General features: G+C 52.9%; 1 protein-coding gene and 1 long non-coding RNA gene across 2 annotated transcripts in view; one reads left to right on the forward strand and one right to left on the reverse strand.

The window, feature by feature from the left end:
• The window catches only part of Galnt17 (polypeptide N-acetylgalactosaminyltransferase 17), a 140,907-nt gene that overhangs the window by 22,437 nt on the left and 99,030 nt on the right, over nt 1-19,440 (forward strand). The window lies entirely within an intron of this gene.
• LOC138836822 (uncharacterized) lies at nt 905-3,184 on the reverse strand. The gene is made up of 3 exons (XR_011375074.1): nt 3,113-3,184; nt 2,679-2,771; nt 905-2,232 (listed from the first exon to the last, which is right to left on the reverse strand). It is a non-coding gene; the product is annotated as an uncharacterized lncRNA (long non-coding RNA).

Genomic DNA, 19,440 nt, shown 5'->3' on the forward strand with positions numbered 1-19,440 from the left:
GGGGGCTAGGTTATACCCCCAAATCAGTAGCTTTTTGGGCTCCCACCATAAGCAGGGGCAGAAGGAAATCTGGAGAATAATTCTATCTATAGTAGCCTCAAAACAAAACGCCTGGGGGGGCTGGGAAGGTGGCTCAGTGGTAGAGTGCTTGCCTTGAATGCCTGAGGCCCTGGGTTCCATTCCTCAGCACCTCAGAAGCAAAAAGAAAAAAGCCGGAAGTGGCGCTGTGGCTCAAGTGGTAGAGTGCTAGCCTTGAGCTGAAGAGCTGAGGGACAGCGCCCAGGCCCGGAGTTCAGGCCCCACGACCGGACCCCCCCCCCCAAAAAAAAAGCCTGGGAATAGCCCTAACTGAGGCAGGGAGGGCCCCTGCAGCTATTGCTGTGAAGGGAGAAGCTGAAGAAGATGCAAGCCGGCAAGTAGGCAGGCCCTCGTGGATTGGCAGAGTTGGTATGGTGGAAGCGGCCACACTGCCAAAGGCAAGCTACAGACACAGTGCAGTTCCCAGTGGCCACACACACACACACACACACACACACACACACACACACACACACACACACACACACACACACACACACACACACACACACACACACACACACACACGTCCTGAAACACATTCAGGGGCCTTTTAGTTTTAACTGCATAGATCAGTTGTTAAAAAGTTTTTTGTTTTTGTTTGTCAGTCGTGGGGCTTGAACTCTTGACCTGGGTGCTGTCCCTGTGTTCTTCAGCTCAAGGCGAGCGCTCTACCACTTGAGCTGCACAACACCACTTCCGGTTTTCTAGTGGTTTATTGGAGATAAGAGTCTCACGGACTTTCCTGCCCAGGCTGGCTTTGAACTGTGATCCTCAGATCTCAGCCTCCTGAGTAGTTTAGGATTACAGGCATGAGCCACTGGTGCCCGGCTCTGTTAAAAAGTTTTGAGCACACATTTCTAATACTAGAGTATTTGCACCTTAGCATATTTTCTAATACTAGCATATATATTCATAATACTAGGTTATTGATAGATTATATTTAAAAGCACGACGTGAAACAGATTAAATGAGCCAGGCACTGGTGGCTTACACCTGTAATTCTAGCTACTTAGGAGGCTGAGATCTAGAGGATTGTGGTTTGAGGTCAGCCTGGGAAGAAAAGTCTGCTAGAATCCATCTCCAAAATAACCAGCAATAATCCAGGCTGGAGGAATGATTGGTCAACTGGTAGAGCACCAGACTGGCAAGTGTGAGGCCCTGAGTTCAAACCTCAGTACTGGGAAAAGAAGATAAGTAAAAAGTGAGTATTTTAAAAAAATGCCTTTAGTTATATCTCACTTAATACAGAAACGGCTTTTGTTCTTGTTACAGTGTCACCAGTAGTCATGTTTTCAGTGAGTTCCATGCTGCTGGGATGTTTCATTGTTTTCCAGATCTTGATTTGATATTTCATGCTGTAGTAATTCAAAGGTGTGATCTGGATTTGCTTTACTTTTGCTCTCCGTGGTTGAGAAAGGACCCTTGGGGTGTGCCCACCTGTGTGCAGGCTGGCCCCACACAGTACTAAGTTCTAATACTAAGTACTAAGCTCTTAGTACACCTAGTACTAAGTTCTAGCACCCTGCAGTCCCATCCACCTATCATGCCCATACTGTGAGAATTGGGCTCAGCACTTTCCACACCTTGGGATGCCGGAAGCTTCTGCCTTTCAGTGTTCTTGACAAATGGGTCTACACCTGTTGGAATTCGTCTTTTGAAAGATATTCCAGAGGCTGCAGAAATACAAGTTTTTCCATTGTGCAGACTGGAATTTTTACCAGATGACGATGTTTTTGTTTTTCTGCCACGAGTCCTGACTGTTGGAAATGGTCCCAAACATCCATTTTCTAGGGTTGTTGTGTTGTTGTTCTTCTCTTGGTGTCGGGATGCGCTTCTTCCTTGTTGTTGTGTGTTCTTTTGAGTGGATAGATGAGGCGTGTTTGTCATTTCCACATGTGCCTCTGACAGCACCCGGCTTCCACGAACAGGCCCCACACGCGAGCCTCAGGAAGACATGGCATCATTTAAAGCCAGACCGTCAGAGTGGTTTGGCAGCTATCCAGCAGGCCTCCAGGGGTGGCTCCTGGAGATTTACGTCATTGCTCGGTTCCTTGCCAAGCCTTTGTGGATGTACGATTGCATCTCAGATCTCAGCCTCTTATCCAGCAGCATCATGGAGCTTTTTGGGGACACTTGTCAGTTATTTGTGTCCTGAAATAACAAATTGAATGAATGAAACAATGAAAGGAGCAAGTGATTTTTTCCTTTGTTGCTATACTTGCCCCAACCTATTTGCTTTTACTTTCTTCTTTTTTTTTGGTTGGTCGTGGGGCTTGAACTCTGGGCCTGAGCGCTGTCTCTCAGCTCTTCAACTCAAGGCTAGCGCTCTACTGCTTGAGCTACAGCGCCACTTCCAACTTTCTTCTTTTTTCTTGGGCCGGTCCTGGGGCTTGAACTTGGCCTGGCGCTGTCCCTGAGCTCTTCAGCTCAAGGCGAGTGCTCCACCATTTGAGCTACCGCACCACTTCTGGTTTTCTGGTGGTTCATTGGAGATAAGAGTCTCATGGACTTTCTTGCCCAGGCTGGCTTTGAACCACAATCCTCAGATCTCAGCCTCCTGAGTAGCTAGGATGATAGACGTGAGCCATGAAGCTTACCGTGGAAGTCTCCTGGGGAACCGATATAGGAACATCATGGATGAAGAGACCGTGACCCAGCAGCTCAGGATGACTGACAGCTTGCATGAGCACCTGGAGGTGGGAGATGGAAAGAGCAGACCCTGGGGGCCCTGTGTGCCCAGCCAGCTCCCTCCCCACCGGGTCTAAGCAGGACTGACCATGTCTCAGGCCCTCCCGCCCCATTGTTGCCCCGGCCCCTGACCACCCTGCCGGGCGGTTGAGAATCTCTGCTGACCGCTTCCCCAAGCCCCTGATGAGCACAGGGCTGCGCCTGTGGTCACTTCCCAGTGGTCGCATCCCTGCTGACACAGTTGTTGTCCCTGTGTGTGTCCCCAGGGCCACCTCAGTGCTGGGGACTCTTATCAAGGGGACAGTGATTAGCCATCAGGCGGGGCGTCTGTGGGAGCACCCACCACATTCCCTGCGGACGCCGGGAGTCAGTCCTGGTGTGTGTGGGGAGCTCGCTCGGGAATTTTCTTCTCTGTGGATGGAGCACGGCTCCTAGCGCAGCTGCTCACCTGCGTGGCAATGGAAGTGTGCAAATGTGATGTGTGAGTGGCAGCTGGCATCGCAGGACTGCGCAGTCCTGCCTGGCACTGTGATGTACGAGGTGTTCTGTCCTGTTCTGGCTGAGAGGCCAGGGTGGGGGGGGGGAGGGAGAAACAGACAGAATAAAGGGAAGGAGAAAAAGGAAGAGATAAGAAGGGAGGAGGGGTTGGGAAGGTGGCTCAGTGGTAGAGTGCTTGCCTTGCATGCCTGAGGCCCTGGGTTCGATTCCTCAGTACCACATAAGCACAAAGAAAAAAGCCGGAAGTGGCGCTGTGGCTCAAGTGGTAGAACGCTAGCCTTGAGCTGAGGAGCTGAGGGACAGCGCCCAGGCCCAGAGTTCAGGCCCCACGACCAGACCCCCCCCCAAAAAAAAGAAGGGAGGAGTAGACTCTACTGCTGACCCCATTTCACAGAGAGGAAGTGGAGCTGGCCCAGAGAGGTTGATACTCCCCTAAGGACACACAGCAATATGGAGAAGCAGTGGTCAGTCCTTACTGAGGGTCCCACTCCCCTGTTTGTTTCACACTGGAGAATTTCCTGGACAGGAGATGGAGTGTGGACCAGAGGACATGTGGACCGGGCGTGGAGGGGAGGGTGGTAGATTCAGTGCATGAGCAGGCCTCCGTCATCCACCAGGTCTGGAGCCCCACGGCCCTCGCTCAGCAACAGTGTTGGGGCACAGGATGTCTGCCACGGCGTGGATTAACTGTGGGAGGAGGAGTGGCGAAGGGGCTGGCTCTGACTCAGTCTCTTCAACCCCCTCCCTCCAGATGTGTGGGCAAAAGACAAGAAAAAAGTAAATTAAGTAATTTAAATTCTGCACACTGGCTAATTTTCATCCTCCTCTTACTTGACCTTATTTAAGTCAGACAAAGAAATTTGAACACAGCCGGGAAAGCATCTTCCAAGGATTTCACCACGGCCCTTAAGCAAATCCCCTTTGTGCCTGCATAATTGTTTTGTCCTGGAAGGTCTGAGCAGCACCCACGGCAGCCCTCACCTGGGGCCTGGGAGAGCTGGGCCTTCACGCGCCAAGGCCTTGACAAGCCTTCACTTTGGATCCTCCCCTGCTGTGCCTCCCTTCCCTCCCCAGCATCTCCCTCCCCTGGCATGGAGACTCAGAGCGGAGCCCAGGGGCCCTGGTCACCCATCCTCTGCCACTGTGAGGTGACCTGAGTGACATCCAAACACCTACCCGCAAGGCTAAAAAGAAAAATGGCTTAATAATACTAAATGTTAGGAAAGAGTAGCTAGTCTACTCTTGGAAGAGAGTTCGGAAGTGATCTGATTTCAAGGACATGAAATGAAATGCAAAAAGAAAAAGTCTGTAGCCTTTACTCAGATTTTTTTCTTTAAGATAAGCCAGGTGTGTCAGCACATGCCTGTAATCCCAGCCGTTTACCCTGTGGAGGTTGGGGTGAGCCTGCTTTTCTCTAAGGGACAAGAAGCCTAAAGTAGGCTTTGGTTTGGTGTGTGCCTGGCAGGAGCCAAAATAACCGGCACAAGAAGAGCCTGGAGAAATGGCTCCTGTGGGAGAGCATCTAGCCAGCACGAAGCCCCGAGTTCAAACCCCAGTACCACCAAAAAATAAAAAATCAAACCATCCTGTTATGTAGTCGAGCACGTCTTCGGCCCACGCTTGAGGAAGTGGGCAGTGGAGCTTGCCAGTCTCTGGGGCTGGGGCCGTGGCCCTGTGGTCTACGTAGAGCACTAGCCAGTAAGCAGCGGCAGCAGGTGCTGAGCTCAGGTCCCGGTTTTGGACCTCACAGAATTCACCAGTCTCTGGGCTTTGCAACCTGAGACCTGGGTCTCATTTTAGGGGTTCAGAGTCAGGGGACCAATGATGCTCGGTGTGGGCTGTGCAGAGCCAGGAGCGAATTCTCTCTCTGATGCTCCACACCCTGAGTGTGTAGGACACCAGCATGCAGTGCCCATGCCCTCCTCAGCACGGCTAGCAGGCTTACCTCAGGACGAAAGACTACCACGGGACGAGGTGAAGCTCTGCTGTGCTTAGTCCTCAATATCAACCAGCTGCTCTGTGATTACTATTTTGTGTCAGTCCTGGGGCTTGAACCCAGGACCTGGGCATTGTTCCTGAGCTTTTTTGTTCAAGGCTGGTGCTCTGCCACTTGAGCCACAGCTCCACTTCAGGCATTCTGCTGGTTAATTGGAGATAAGAGTCTCTTGGACTTTCCTGCCTAGGTTGGGTTTGAACTTCAGTCCTCAGATCTTAGTTTCTTGAGTTGCTGGGATTACAGGTGTTTGCTGCTGGGCCCAACCCACCATATTTTTTGTTAGTGGTGTTGCAAAAGGTTGCTTGAAGGGAGACAATGTGCTATTTCTGTTTGTTCTTTGTGGTTGTTTTCCTCTCTGCATTGGGAGTTTGTGTTCAGAATTTTGTTTTTGAGCTGCTCTTTTATTTTTTAATTTTATTTTACTGGAAAGATGCTGTACAGAGGGGTTACATTTACATGAGTAAGGTAATGAGTACATTTCTTGTCAAACATTGTTACCCCCTACTATCCCTTCCCTCCCCCACCTCCCTCCTTCCTTCCCCTTGTGTTCAGAATTTCTGAGGAACAAAGTTTCGTTCTCAACTCCCACTTGTTCTTTGAAGCCAACAAAGAGTTCTTTTGGGGGATAGTTGGACTGAAAAAGGAAGAGCGGCTTGGCCAAGCATTCTTTGGAGCAGTCATGAAGTTGCTGATGGTCACTGTGGTCAGATTCAATGGTGACATTTCTCAGCACTTCAATGAGACTGTGCGTGTGCGTGTGTGTGTAACTCTGTGTGTGTGTGTGCGTGTGCGCATGTGCAAGGGCGATGTCTGTGTGGGCCTCCACTGGAATTCGGAGTTCTGTTCCAGAGACAGGCCTCCGTGTGGAGCCGGCTGCCTGGCATCGCAGCACAGCCAGGGCCCTGTGCATCTGCACTGCATGCTGGAACCCAGGCACAGCCCCGGAGCCGGGCTACAGCTGGCCTGAGATCAGTGTTGATGGTGGGGTCTGTGGCTGGTGGTTCATCTCAAACCCTTGGCATCTGCCCTCGCAGGTAGAGGCGCTCTGCTTCTCTTGTAGTCTCTGCAGGATCTTATGGTGTGAGGATGCTCCTGCAGCCCTGGGGTCCTCATGCACAGCCTCATGTTGCCGGTCAGGCCCTTGACGGCTGAACCAGGCCCCCAGCCCTTCCTTGCACTTGGCATGTAGAGATAGGGTCTCACTTCCTACCTGGACTGGTGAGCCCCAGTGCGTGGGGCAGGAGCAGCACAGACCCGCCCATCTCCGAACTCCTCTCCCTATTTGTAATTTGGGGCTCCAGTGTCTGTTGCGTTCATTCTGCCGCATCCCGAGCATCCTCAGATTCTGCCCAGATCCAGGACGCTGTCTACAGATCGCTCAGCATCAAATGTGGGCCCTGAAGACTGGGTGCCTCTGTCCGGAAAACACTGAGATCTCTCTGCTCGTCTGTTCCAAAGCACTCTTTAGAGTTCAGGCAGGAGGTCCCCTGCGTGTCCATGAGCCTTGTACCTCTGTTATTCTGATCCATTTTCTTTGGTCCTGGATCGAGACACATTAGGAGCACTTGTGCTTGTGAAGGTGTCCCCGCTTTCCTCCATGGTTAGTGAACTGCCTGGTGTGGAAAGGTGTGGGCACCCAGGGCTTTGGGGCTCCGTGGCGTGTTACCTTTCCTACACAGCCCTCCTGCCCCACGCTGGTGTCTGAACTTGGACTGCCAGGCAGTTTCTCTGCCACTTGAGCCATGGCGCCTCACTCCTGTTTGTTCTTGCTATTTTTCAGGTAGGGGCTTTAAGGGTGCCTGGGGCTGACCTTGGACTGTGATTCTGCTCATCTCTGTGTGAGCCACTGGCCTGGACTCTGCTCCATTTCTTGAATGCCAGTTGTTTGGTTGACTTTTCTATGCATAGAGAGATAAAATTGTAATTTAGTCTTCCTTGTGGTACAGTTGATATTCTGTATTAATCTGGAAGTCCTGGGATTTGAACTCAGGGCTGTGTTCTTACTAGGCAGTCTACCACTGATCCAGCCACAGCTCAGCCTGGCTTCCTGCCCAGGCCTCTACCTGGACTCTGATCCACCTATCTTAGATTTCCTGATGTAGCAGAGACAACAGGTGTGCACCACTGTGCTCTGACATGGAGTCCTTTGGACTTTCCTGCCCAGGGCTGGCCTACAACTGTGATCCTGTTGATCTCTGCAAAGTAGGAGTACAGGGGGGAGACACTGGTGTGTGGCTTTTCTTTTTTGGGGGAGGTGCCAATCCTGGGTTTGAACTCAGGACCTAGGCACTATCCCCTGAGGTTTTTTTTTTTGGGGGGGGGGTCCGGTTGTGGGGCTTGAACTCTGGGCCTGGGCGCTGTCCTTCAGCTCTTCAGATCAAGGCTAGCGCTCTACCACTTGAGCCACAGTGCCACTTCTGGCTTTTTTCTTTTTGCTTCTGAGGTGCTGAGGAATCGAACCCAGGGCCTCAGGCATGCAAGGCAAGTGCTCTACCACTGAGCCACCTTCCCAGCCCCCTGAGGTTTTTTTTTTTTTTTTTTACATGCGGCTTGTGCTCTACCACTTGAGCCAGAGTTCTACTTTTGCTTTTTTTTTTTTCTGTTGGTTAATTAGAAATAAGAGTTTCACTGGATTTTCCTGCCCAGGCTGGTCTTCAACTGTGATCTTCAGAGTAGCTAGGATTACAGGCCACTGGTGCCCAGCTTTTTTTTTTTTTTTTTTGAGCTTAGCCCCAGCTGCCCACGTGGAGAGTGGTCTCAGCCTCTTGGAGGGTGGATCTCCGCCTTGAGTCTCTTTCTAGAAGCCTCTCCTAGCCATTCCGAGGCTGCTTTGTCATCTTTCAACCCAGTCTAGTTGACAGCCAAGATGAGCCAGCACAGGAAACGGGGTTAGCTTTTCGTAAACATGAATAATGGGCAGAATACAAGGAAATACATTTATTAACTCATTTTATTAACAGGAATAAAGCAATCGTGATGCGGGTACAAGGGCTCTGAGGTGGCCTATATTAAGTTACAGGCCAGAGGACAGAGGAAGAATTTGATGAGGGAAATGCATCCTGACTCGTAGCTTCAGGAGAAGCAACCAAGGAAAAATGAAGCTGCTTGTGGTCTTTCTCTAGAAGAAAAAGAATCACCCCCAGGGCCGCGGGGTGTCGAGCTTTGGGGAGCAAACACATAAGAAGTGGCAAAAATCTGCAAGCCGACCTCCCAGCCTGGCACCCTGCCGCTTGGCACAGTCCCATCCCTGCCGTCCTCAGCGGGCATAGCTTCACTTGCTCTGGAATGTGATGTCCTTGTGTCAGGTGGGCACATTTCCAGCTGCCTGCCAGCCTGGCACACCCAGGGGTCTCCTCCCCTCAGGTGTACACATCATTTCCAGAGAACTCCTCTGTCGGAGAGCTAGAGAGCAGTGCTTGCAGGAGGAGGGGCAGCGATGAGGCCTGGCTGGGGAGCCGGGCGCCTCCCAGCGTGGTTCCCTGCAGAAAGCACTTCTCTTTCTCCCTGGCTTTTATCCCTGGGCTTCCTGTGAGCTGACCTCCAGGCTCCCACCCAGGTCCACGGTTCCGAGTGCTTGCCTGCGGCTGCGTGCATCCATTTCTAACTAAAGTATGTTCACGTCACTGCGCTTCTCAGTCCCGATCCATCAGATTCATGTGGCCTTCCTGTCTCCAGTGATTCCTCCCTCCCCTCCTTTCCCCTTCCCCTCCTTCCCAACCCTCCTCCCCTCCCCTCTCCTCTCTCTGTTCCTCTCTCCTCTGTCTCAGTCAGGACTTCTGTCTATGCCTTGGGCTCCCAGGAGGGAATGATTGAATTCAGTGATTGCAGCATAGTCGTGCCCGTCTGCCTGCCTGTCCTCCCTGCCTGGCAGGATGGTGATGCTGGGGTGACGGCTCCAGTGGCTCTGGCTTGGCAAAGGGGGGTGCTAGAGTGGCTGTGGCACCCTTGTGAGCAGAGGCTCCCTATAATAATTTGAGGTGAAGTGATGTGTCTCATTAAGGACAAGGCTCTGGGATGAAGGGTTTCTTTCTCCCAGGGTGGACACTTGTTCAGCTGAAGGTGACACTGAAGCTCAGGGTGCTGGAGGTGCTGGAGGGGTGTGTGTGTGTGTGTGTGTGTGTGTGGGGTGTGTGTGTGTGTGTGTGTGTGTGTGTGTGTGTGTGTGTGTGTGTGTGTGTGTGTGTGTGTGTGTGTGAATGTCAGTTTGTTCATCTGAGTGTGGGCACCTCTCTACAGAGCTGAGGATGGCTGGTTTCCTCAAGTTATGGCTTTGGGTGCTCACGGGCTTGGGCAGGCAGCATGTGAACGTAACTGTTTTCTGATGACTGTGATATATAAGGGGCAGCCATTCCTCCTGGCTCTGGAGATGCACCATGGCTCCCTGCACACCCAGTTACACACATACACACAGGCAGGCACGTGGCCACACACCAGAGCCTGAGTGCAGCAGGTTAGGGGGGAGTGGAGAGGAGGGAACGTGGGGAGCCCTGCCTGGGTTTGCACAGTGGGGATGAGCAGGGAGCTCTAAGCCAGCCCCCCGCCCCAACCCTGTCCAGGTGACACCCTGGCTTCAGCCCAGCCCTGGACTCAGGCCTCCCTTCCCCCACCGTGTCTCATGAATCTCCACTTCACCATTTCAGAAACTCCTTTGAAATGGACCGTGCTTAGGCACTGGTGTCTAAAGTCATTACTGACTCCAGGGTGGGACTCTGCCACTGCTGTGTTGGTGATGATTTCTGCTTAGTCGTGGAGTTATTTTGCCCATTTGGAGATGGAAATGTATCCTTCAGGGGTGTGCTAGTGAGAGCCCCATTTTTTGGGGGGGGTCTGTCATGGGTCTTGAACTCTGGGTTTGGGTGCTGTCCTTGAGCTCTTCGGCTCAAGGTGAGCACTCTACCACTTGAGCCACAGCCCCACTTCTGGTTTTCTGGTGGTTAATTGGAGATAAGAGTCTCACAGACTTTCCTGCCTGGGCTGGCTTTGAACTGCTAGCCTCAGATCTCAGCCTCCTGAGTAGCTAGGATGACAGGCGTGAGCCACTGGCGCCCGGCATGAGGCACCATTTCTGTAAGAAACTGCCCAGGACCCCTGACCTGAGGCGTCTCCTTCTACCTTCACCCCTCCAATACCACATGGGGACCAAGCTGAGCACGTGGTCTTGGGGACATTTCTCTGAGTCCTAGCACATGGGCATACAATCCCCTCGAAGCAGGGTGGATGAGCACGGGAGCTCGATTCCACCTTCAGCACCATGATGAACATTGAAACTCAGAGAACATCCATCCATCCCTGAGGCTGACAGCCACGCGCGAAGTTAACACCGCCGACCAGGATGCCTGCCTGTGGTGTGAGGCCAGAGCTGTTCTCACCATAGGGGAATGAGAAGAAGCCGTGGCTGTGGGCAAATGCTAGTCAAGTGTGGCTGTGGAGGATCTCCTGAGAGAACCCAACCGACACTCCACCCCCCTCACCCCATTGTCACAGCTGCCCTGGAGGGAGGGGACAGGGAGGAGGTGACAGTGACTCTTGGCAGTGGTTCTGTCTGAGAGCCTTTGAGGAAACTGCAGGTAGTTACAGAGTGTGATCTCCAAGACGGCTCTTGTAATGAAGGAAATAAAGTTACATGTGGAGAACGGGCTCTGTGAGTAGTGTCCTTGGTGTACTGAGTCTGAATCCTGAAGTCTGCAAGGCAGAGCCTGTGTGTCCATCTCAGGCCTCATCTCCACGCTGCCCTGCCCTGGCTGCCCTGGAGCACAGGGCTGTAGGCTCCTGGCATGGGATCTAGTGGGAGGAGAAAGCCAGCCGGGGCCTTCTGCTTTCACAGTCCCTGTGAGCCATGCTTCCAGCCCTGCTTTTCACTGTGCATTGTGAGGACAGGGTCTTGCCCTTGCCTGCCCGTGTGATTGAGCCTCCTACCTGAGGCTTTTTGCTGTCGTTATACACAGCATGCCCCACCAGGCTCTGCTTAGCCCATGGAGATGGAGCCCTGTGGACTTTACTGCCCAGCCTGGCCCGGAACCTCAGTCCGCCCAGCTCAGCCTGTCAGCAGCTGGGGAAGGCATCTCCCCCACGTCTGCGCCCTGGCTGGCCTTGAGCTGTGCTCTGTCCCAGCCTCCCCCCAGGTAGCTAGAACTGCAAGCACAGTCCACAGTGGGTGGCTTATGAAGCCGCTACGTTTGATGAAAAGCTCCTTCCTCTCAAGACCTGACCCCAGCGTTTGGGATGGGCCCCTTGCATTCGTCTTTCAAGAAACCTGAGAAGGTACGTTCCTCTCTGTAGGATACAAAGGGTAGCACAGATCCTCGGGGCAGCAGTGAGCGTGAGAGGCTGGTGTTAAATTATCTGGAGGCAGGAAACATGGCAGCTTGTTCTGCCCACCGTCCCCCAGGTGCATGTGTGTCCATCCATTCTGTGCTGGTGTTCGGGGTGTCTGAGCTGTGCTGGATGCTTCTGACATCCTTTCCCTGACTGGTCTGTGCTCTGGTGTGCAGGTAGGTCCGGTCCTGCAGGCCAGCACCCAAGTATCACCTCCTCCAGGAAGCCAAGCAGAGGAAACTGCACCTTCACCAGGCTCCTGGGGCCTTGTATCAGCTGTCCAGTAGACGTCCTTCCCCAAGTCACCTCTGTGTCCCTGATTCCCCTGTGTATGTCAGAAGTAAAGTCACCCATGACAGTGTCTGTGGACATGCGTCATGCCTGTCACACCTCTATCGCATCCGTGACTCGTGTCTCGGCACAAGCAGCCTCATGCTGCTCCTTCCTGCACTGCATTGCAAGCAGCTGAACCCAGCATGTGTCGACCCCGGAGCCCCAGCTGCCCTGCCACTCATGCCAGATGCTCATGCCAGAGGGTCACGTGCGCCAGTGTGTGGGTAGTCCCCAATCCAGTGTGTCAGGGGCTGTTCCCAACCCAGTGTCAGGGACCATCCACAATCCAGTGTATCAGGGAGAGGACTCCGGGGAGGCCAGCCCATGCCACATCAGGCAGTAGACAAGCACCTGGCAGAGGACTTGTGCCCATGACTTAGACTTCACATTGCGCTTGGAACAAAAGGCTAGCAGTGGGCAGAGCAAGCCCAGCGCCCGTGCCACCGCTGCCAGGGAGACTGCAGATTTGAAGCCTGAGCAGCTGGGCTGCGCCAGGTCCTCACTGGCCCCCACAGAATGCGGGTAGTTTTGCAGTCTCAGGACCCCTGCACAGCACACCTCCTGTCTCCCCACCTGGCCCAGGGATCTCCCTGCACAGATCACCTCCCATCTCCCCACCCAGCCCAGGGACAGCTGCACAGGACACCTCTCATCTCTCCACCCAGCCCTGGGATCTCTGCACAGAACATCTGTCTCCCCACCCAGTCCTGGGACCCCTGCACAGGACACCTCCCGGCCCCAGGTTGTTAGCAGAGCAGTGTGGAGCCAGGGGCCTGCGCTCTAGCACTGTAGCTTCTTAGTAAATTCTGACAGTTCCTGAGTTTCCACTTCGGTTATTATCATTGGGACTAAAACAATAATTATCTCTATTTTATGTTTATAATTACATCATAATTATAATTATTACTGTAAATAATAAAGGGGGGATATGAGCACACAGCCCAGGAGTTTCTCCAGCCTCTGAAGGACCACAGCACTCAGTGTGGACCAATCCTGTGGACCCCTGGGGAAGGAGCCAGGCTGGAGCTGACCTTGCAGGATGCCCCGTCCTCTGGGTCATCAGCCGCCAGAGGCCCCAGCCACCAGCAATAAACCCAGGAAGTTTTTCATGCTTTTTTTCCCCCACTCTGCCCTCACACTGTGTTTGCACAGGATGCAGAATTGTGCTGTGTCTTGTTAGGTGTTGTATCTTCCATGTCTCCCATGGGTGGCACATTCTGTCCATCACACAGACCCACAGCTGCAGGCTGAGCTGGCCCAGTGTGTTTACACCAGAGAGAGACAGGGCTGTGTATTTGTCCATCAAGTATTTGCATGCTGTTTGCTGTTCTTATCTGGGAACTTGGGCTGTGGTAGGCGAGTGGCTGGGAAGGGAGGGTGGAGAATGTGTTCTGGCATGATGCTGGTACGTGCTTGGGATGTGGCTGCCCAGGGCTGTAAGGGAGCCCACATTTCCTGCATGTTCGTGGGCAAAGTTGGGAGTGGGGTGTTTGAGACACAGTGACAGTGCATGCTGAGTATTTAGAGAACATTGAACGGAACTCTGTGGGACTGCCGCAGGCACCCCGAGGTGGGCTGAAGCACCCCATCAGGGCTGAATTGTAGATTGCCACACAGCCCAGCTCAGCTCCAGGATCGGGGAGATCCAGAGACTCGGGGGCCTAGTGAATTTTTTCACTGTATGTTTACTCAGGATTATTTCAGAGCTGCTGGATTTCTCAGTTCTCCAAAAAGTTGTATCTTACCACTTCTACATCGGGTGGACAGCTCTCAAGCTTGTGCCTCCAGTGCTATGCCTGGGAATGCAGATAGTTTTGCTTCTTGTTTTTTGTGCTGTCATGGCACTCTGAGATTTGAATTCCGTGTTGGGACCTCAGTTTCCCACCCACGTGGGTGGCATGGACACATGGGGCTTTGTAACAGGGGCCTCGGATAGCACTGATCAAAGCAGCCCTGCAGTCATGTTCTCAGCCTACCCGTGGGTCCATACACACTCAGGCACAGCTTTACATCATGGGGTGTCGAGTCAGATCCTTGATCTTTGGTTTGTATCTCCATCATACACCAGAGCTTTGTCGAAGGCTTTTGTCTAAGGCCCTCCTCAGCTAACTACAGCAGAGCAGGGCAGGGCCGGTGGAGCAGGATCTGTGCTTCTGTGTTCCTTGGCTTTGTGGGGTACAAACTTAACCCCACACTTGCCCAGCTCTTCATTCTCCTCACCTCAGTAGCCTTTCCATGATCGAAACAACTCTGGGTTCTGTCTTCCCTGTATAGACACAAACCTTTCTCCCTCCCTCCCACCCTTCCATCCCCCTACTCCCAGGGTCTCTACTGGAACTCACTGTGTGGCCCACACTGCTATGGAACTTGCCAGCCTCCTCTAAGCTCTGGTTCTCTCAAATGGCCCTGTGAACATCACCAGGGCTGCGGCTCCGTTTGGGGCTCCTCCATTCCTCGGTCTTCTTTCCACAGCCCTCTCCTCTTTCCAGCCTCACTTGGGGTGCCAGTGCTCGGGGCTTGGGCGTCCTTTGTCTTTCCTCTATGCTTGCATGTCTCCACAAGGAGCTTGTCTCTAAACTCCATTTAAACACCATGAATCAGTTTTCAATCACCAAGCCTGGTCTCTTCCCGAGCTCTTTCACGGGCACCTGACAGCTCCATTCGTTTGGATGTCTCTGAGAAGACAACACCAATTTAACCCGTACCCATGCAGCTCTCAGTTCTGTGTCATGTCTTTTCACACCCTAAGTCTTCTCTTCCCCTCCTCTCCAGCCTCATAAATGGCACCAAAGTCCAGCTTCTTGGTTGCTCGTGAGCGTGTGTGAGAGTGAGTTACTCTTGACATTTGTCTTGCTGGGGTAAGTGAAGGTTTGGTTCATGTGACTGGGTTCCGAGTGTCAGCTGGGATCTGGCTGCTGAGTGTCGTCATCCTCTTCAGACCACCGTGCTCCCATTGCCATGGTGATGACCAAAGCAGAGGCCAACACATAGGGTGGGCTCTCAGCATCAGCTCATGGCATCCACTAGGATCTTGTTGCTCTGAGCAAGTCTCATAGTTAAGTCCAAAGCCAAAGGCATGCTGCCCAGCCCAGTGGTCAGGGCCAGCCCTATGGTGTAAGATTCTCATACAGATGCAGGGGCCAGAGAATATACAGTGTATCAGCCAGGCATTAAAGTTCAAGCCTACAACCCTGGCTATGTGGGAGGTGCAGTCTGGATTGAGAGCTAGCCCTAGTGTGGAAGTGTGCACGACTCCATCTCACCATGGCTGGGCATGGTGATGTGTGTGTATATGTGTCCAGTTATGGGGAAGCATGGTGGCTGGGCACAGTGGTGCCCACCTGTCCCCCCACCACACAGGAAAGCACAGGCAGGAAGACCACAGTGGACAGAAAGAGACCCTACTTTGAAAATAACACAAAGAGTCCAAAGGAATGGCTCAAGTGGTAGATCACCTGCCTAGCAAGCACCAGTGAGGGGAAAGTGGGGGAGGAAGAGGAGGAGGAGGAGGAGGAGGAGGAGGAGGAGGAGGAGGAGGAAGAGGAAGAGGAAGAGGAGGAGGAGGAGGAGGGAGAAGGAAGAAGAAAGACCAGGGAAACCAGGGGAAGAGAGGAGGGCCAGGGCAGGCGAGAGGAGTTGTACACTCTCAGGAACTGCGGCAGGTTCCCAGTCTGCCCTGTTGTGTGTGGTATGTAGCAGGGGCCTGGTCTGCCCCATTGTGCTGGATGTGCTGCAGCTCAGCATCTCTCCCACCCACCCCATGGGGTTTTGAGTGACATGGGGATGAGTGCTCAGTTAACCTGTGCAGAGAGCCCATCCATCCGTTCTTGCCACACCAACCTTTATGAGCTCTCTCCACCTGCACTCTGGGGTGCGCCAGACCCTACCACGTCATCCCACACAGGTGGGAAATCTGTGTCTGTCCTTGGGAGTGAGGCCTGGGCCTCTATCCTGTCTTCACCCCAGCAACATGAGACTGACAGGAGAAGGGTACTGGGGTTTGAACTCAGGGCCTCATGCTTGTTTGACTAGTGCTCTGAAACCAAGCCACACTGCCAGACCTATTTTTTTGCCCTGGTTATTTCTGAGATAAAGTTTTACTTCCTGCTTAGATGCCCCCCCCACCAGGCTGTGTTCCACCCATTTTAGGCTTCCTGTCGTAGCTGGGATGGCAGGTGTAGGCCTGTGCATCCAGCTTCCCTGCCTTTACATGAGGCATCACAGACTTTCCTGCCCAGGCTGGCCTGGAGTTCCTATCCTCCTATTCTTAGACTCCCCAGTGGCTAGGATGACAGGCGGGAGCCACCAGCACCCAGCTGGGTATTTCCTGGAGCACTCAGTGGCTCTCCTCCAGAAAGCCTAGGAATATGGTTTATCCAGGCCGAGTTGCAGCGTTCTTACCTAAGGCATGGCGCAGAGCTCTTCTGAGGATCAAGTTAAATCATCTTTGCAGAAAGATTCCAGGAAGTATAAAGTTCATCATACACGTAAGACATGCTGTTTTGAGTAAAGCTGCGGTGGAGAATTATGGATGGTTTGTTCGGAAGCACATAACCATGACTCATTTTTCAAGAGCAATGGTGGCTGCACAGCTCACTCGTGGACAGAATATGCTCCGAGTTCTGCTCCTGGGCTACCCACATGCACAGACCCAGAAATCCTGTTCTGTCATCTAGGACAGGATCCAGCCTGGATGACTGTGTTACAAAGTGAATGTGCTGTCTGGGACAGGATCCAGCCTGGATAGCTGTGCATTATGAAGTGTGTGTGTTGTCTAGGACAGGATCCAGCCTGGATGGCTGTGAATTATAAAGTATGTGTGTTGTCTAGGACAGGATCCAGCCTGGATGGCTGTGCATTATGAAGTGAGGTTTTTTGTTTTTTGTTTTTTTGTTTTGTTTTTTGCAGTGTTGTGGTGTTGGAGGTGAGTCTGGGGAGGTGGTTCAGGTAGATGGAGTCATGCAGGTGGAGCCCATGATAAGGTGCTGGAGAAGCACGATGTAACTTGGCAGGGAGCAGGCAGCTCACTCAGAGAGGGAAGATCAACAATCTATTTTTTAAGGCTTGGAAAGAGTTAAGGAAAACCCATAGGAAGTGACAGAAAGGTGAATGTCCCTAGGCGCTTGTGACAGACAAGCTAACAGTGTGGCCACCAGAGGCCTGGAACAGCCAGAGCTAGGGCATGTGTCATGGAGTGCAAGGCTCGCTAGACACTGGGGGCAGAGCAGGGCATGTGTCACAGAATGCAAGGATGGCTGGACACTGGGGGCAGGGCAGGGCATGAGTCACAGAATGCAAGGATGGTTGGACACTGGACGGGGAAGGGCCTGCTGATGCCTACCACATCTCAACATTGTAGTCCTACCAAACCACAGCTCAGAAGGGAGGATGCTGGGGAGTGAAGGCCCCAACTTGCTCCCTCTTCCCACCCACTAGTATCCTATTGGTGGAACTCGATCCCAGACTAGAGAGCCAGGGAAATTTGAAAGGTCCCTGGAGTCTCCTCCCTGAAGAATACTGGGTGTGAGTTCCAGTACACTCACCCCACCCATATGCCCTCCCTATCGGCATTCCCTCCCCTGTGCTCCCACTTTCTGTGCAGTGACATCATGTGGCCAAACTTCTCCAGATAAATCAGGAGGAGGAAGAGTATGAAGAAGAAGGGAATGTTCAGGCCCTCTAGATCTGATATACTCCACTCCCTCTGTGCCTCTTCATCCCGATCCTCCCCTCATTTCTGTGTTTCCCATCTCTGAGTCCCTGCATTTTATGTGAAGAGTGTAGTGTGTGCCCTTTCAGGTCCGAGCCCTGTCTGTCTGTATGAGCCAGATGATGCACTCTGGGGACAGCTCAGGCTGGTCAGGTCTGGTGTCCATGGGCTGGCTTTGTCCTTTCCAGCAGTTCCTGAGGCCAGCTAAGTCAGCACACTTAGGTACAGTGGAAGTTTCTGCCGGTCTGCAGCACCTTTCTTGCAGATGAAATGGGGGGGGGGTTGTGGAATGTGAGCCGTGGAGCATGAAATAGATAATTCGTAGTTGTCACATTGCACTGTGCACAGTGCTACATCGTGTTGCTAAATAGGGGACTTCCACTAAGGAGGAAATGATGCCACCGAGAGAGACAAACGCCTCATTAGCACCCCTTGCTCATCGTCCCATCCCAGCTAAGGTTAGCAGGCATCCTAGTTGTAACTTCTGGACGATCTGACAAACATTTCTGTTTCTGGCCCTCATTCTTGCATTAGGAAGGCCACCCTCAGAGCACCCTGGGCCCACTGGGTCAGAGGCAAGCAGAGCTTCACAGTAGAGATGAACAAGATGACACCCTGCCTTAAAAAGGGGGGAATGGTGTCTGTAGCTTATGCCTGTAATACTGTATAGCGACTTAGGAGGTTAAAAATGGGAGGATTGTGGTTTGAGGCCAGCCTAGGCAAAAGCATTGATGAGACCTTCTCAGCACATGGCTGGATGCAGGGACACCCGCCTATCAACTCAGCCACCATGGTCCAGGCATCACGCTGGCAGGAAAGGAAACCCTGTCTTAAAAATAATTGGTGAGGGCTGGGAAGGTGGCTCAGTGGTAGAGCGCTTGCCTTGCATGCATGAGGCCCTGGGTTCGATTCCTCAGCACCACATAAGCAAAAAGAAAAAAGCCGGAAGTGGCGCTGTGGCTCAAGTGGTAGAGCGCTAGCCTTGAGCTGAAGAGCTGAGGGATAGCGCCCAGGCCCAGAGTTCAGGCCCACAACCAGAACCGCCCCCCCCAAAATAATAATTGGTGAAAAGCAGGGCTGGAGACATGGCTCAGTAGTATAACACCTGATTGGTAAGTACAAGGCTCCCAGTCCAACAAATGCTAATAGCATAGAGATGCATGGCTTTAGTTTAACTGCAGCCTTAATGGTGTCCTCCCCAACAATGGCCCTCAGGTCACTCTGCAGCCTCCCCCACCCTCTGCAGCATGTATCCACTTCCCTACTATGTAGACTTGTCCAGTGGAGAGTGTCTGGGGGGTCCAGCCCGGGGAGCGCAGAGCCTCATGTTCCCTTGTGCAAAGACGGTGGTCTGCTGCTGGGACCCCACATCCTCGTGTACCTCAGATGGAAGTGCGTGCCTCCTTGGTTGGGTGGTTGTCCTCTTGGATTGAGTATGCAGCTTCAGGATGGACAGATGGGAGGGGGGAAGGCCCCCCTCCCAGCCAGCGGGCCCTGGTAATCATGCACTGGGCAGGTGCAGGACGAGGCCACCTCAACACTGAGCTGTGGATGTGGCTCACTGAGCTTCCCCCTGCCCTTGACCTGGCAGAGAGCATATTTCCTCTGCGCAAACTCAGGGAAGAGGGCCAAGGCCTTGTGGTGGTGGGGTGTGGAGCACGTTTGTGGGCCTTTGATCCACCTCGGGGGCGCTGCCTGCCTGGGCAGGGCCCAGCTCTCTGAGCTCCATCCACGGGAGATCTGCAGAGCCCTTTGCCTCTTAGTCTGCATTCAGCCGAGCTATGACAGTGAATAGAAAAAAAAAAAAAAAGAATAGAAT

Source organism: Dipodomys merriami, unplaced genomic scaffold (assembly GCF_024711535.1).
Source record: "Dipodomys merriami isolate MVZ:Mamm:240054 unplaced genomic scaffold, mDipMer1.0.p SCAF_26, whole genome shotgun sequence".
NCBI classification, from domain to species: domain Eukaryota; kingdom Metazoa; phylum Chordata; class Mammalia; order Rodentia; family Heteromyidae; genus Dipodomys; species Dipodomys merriami.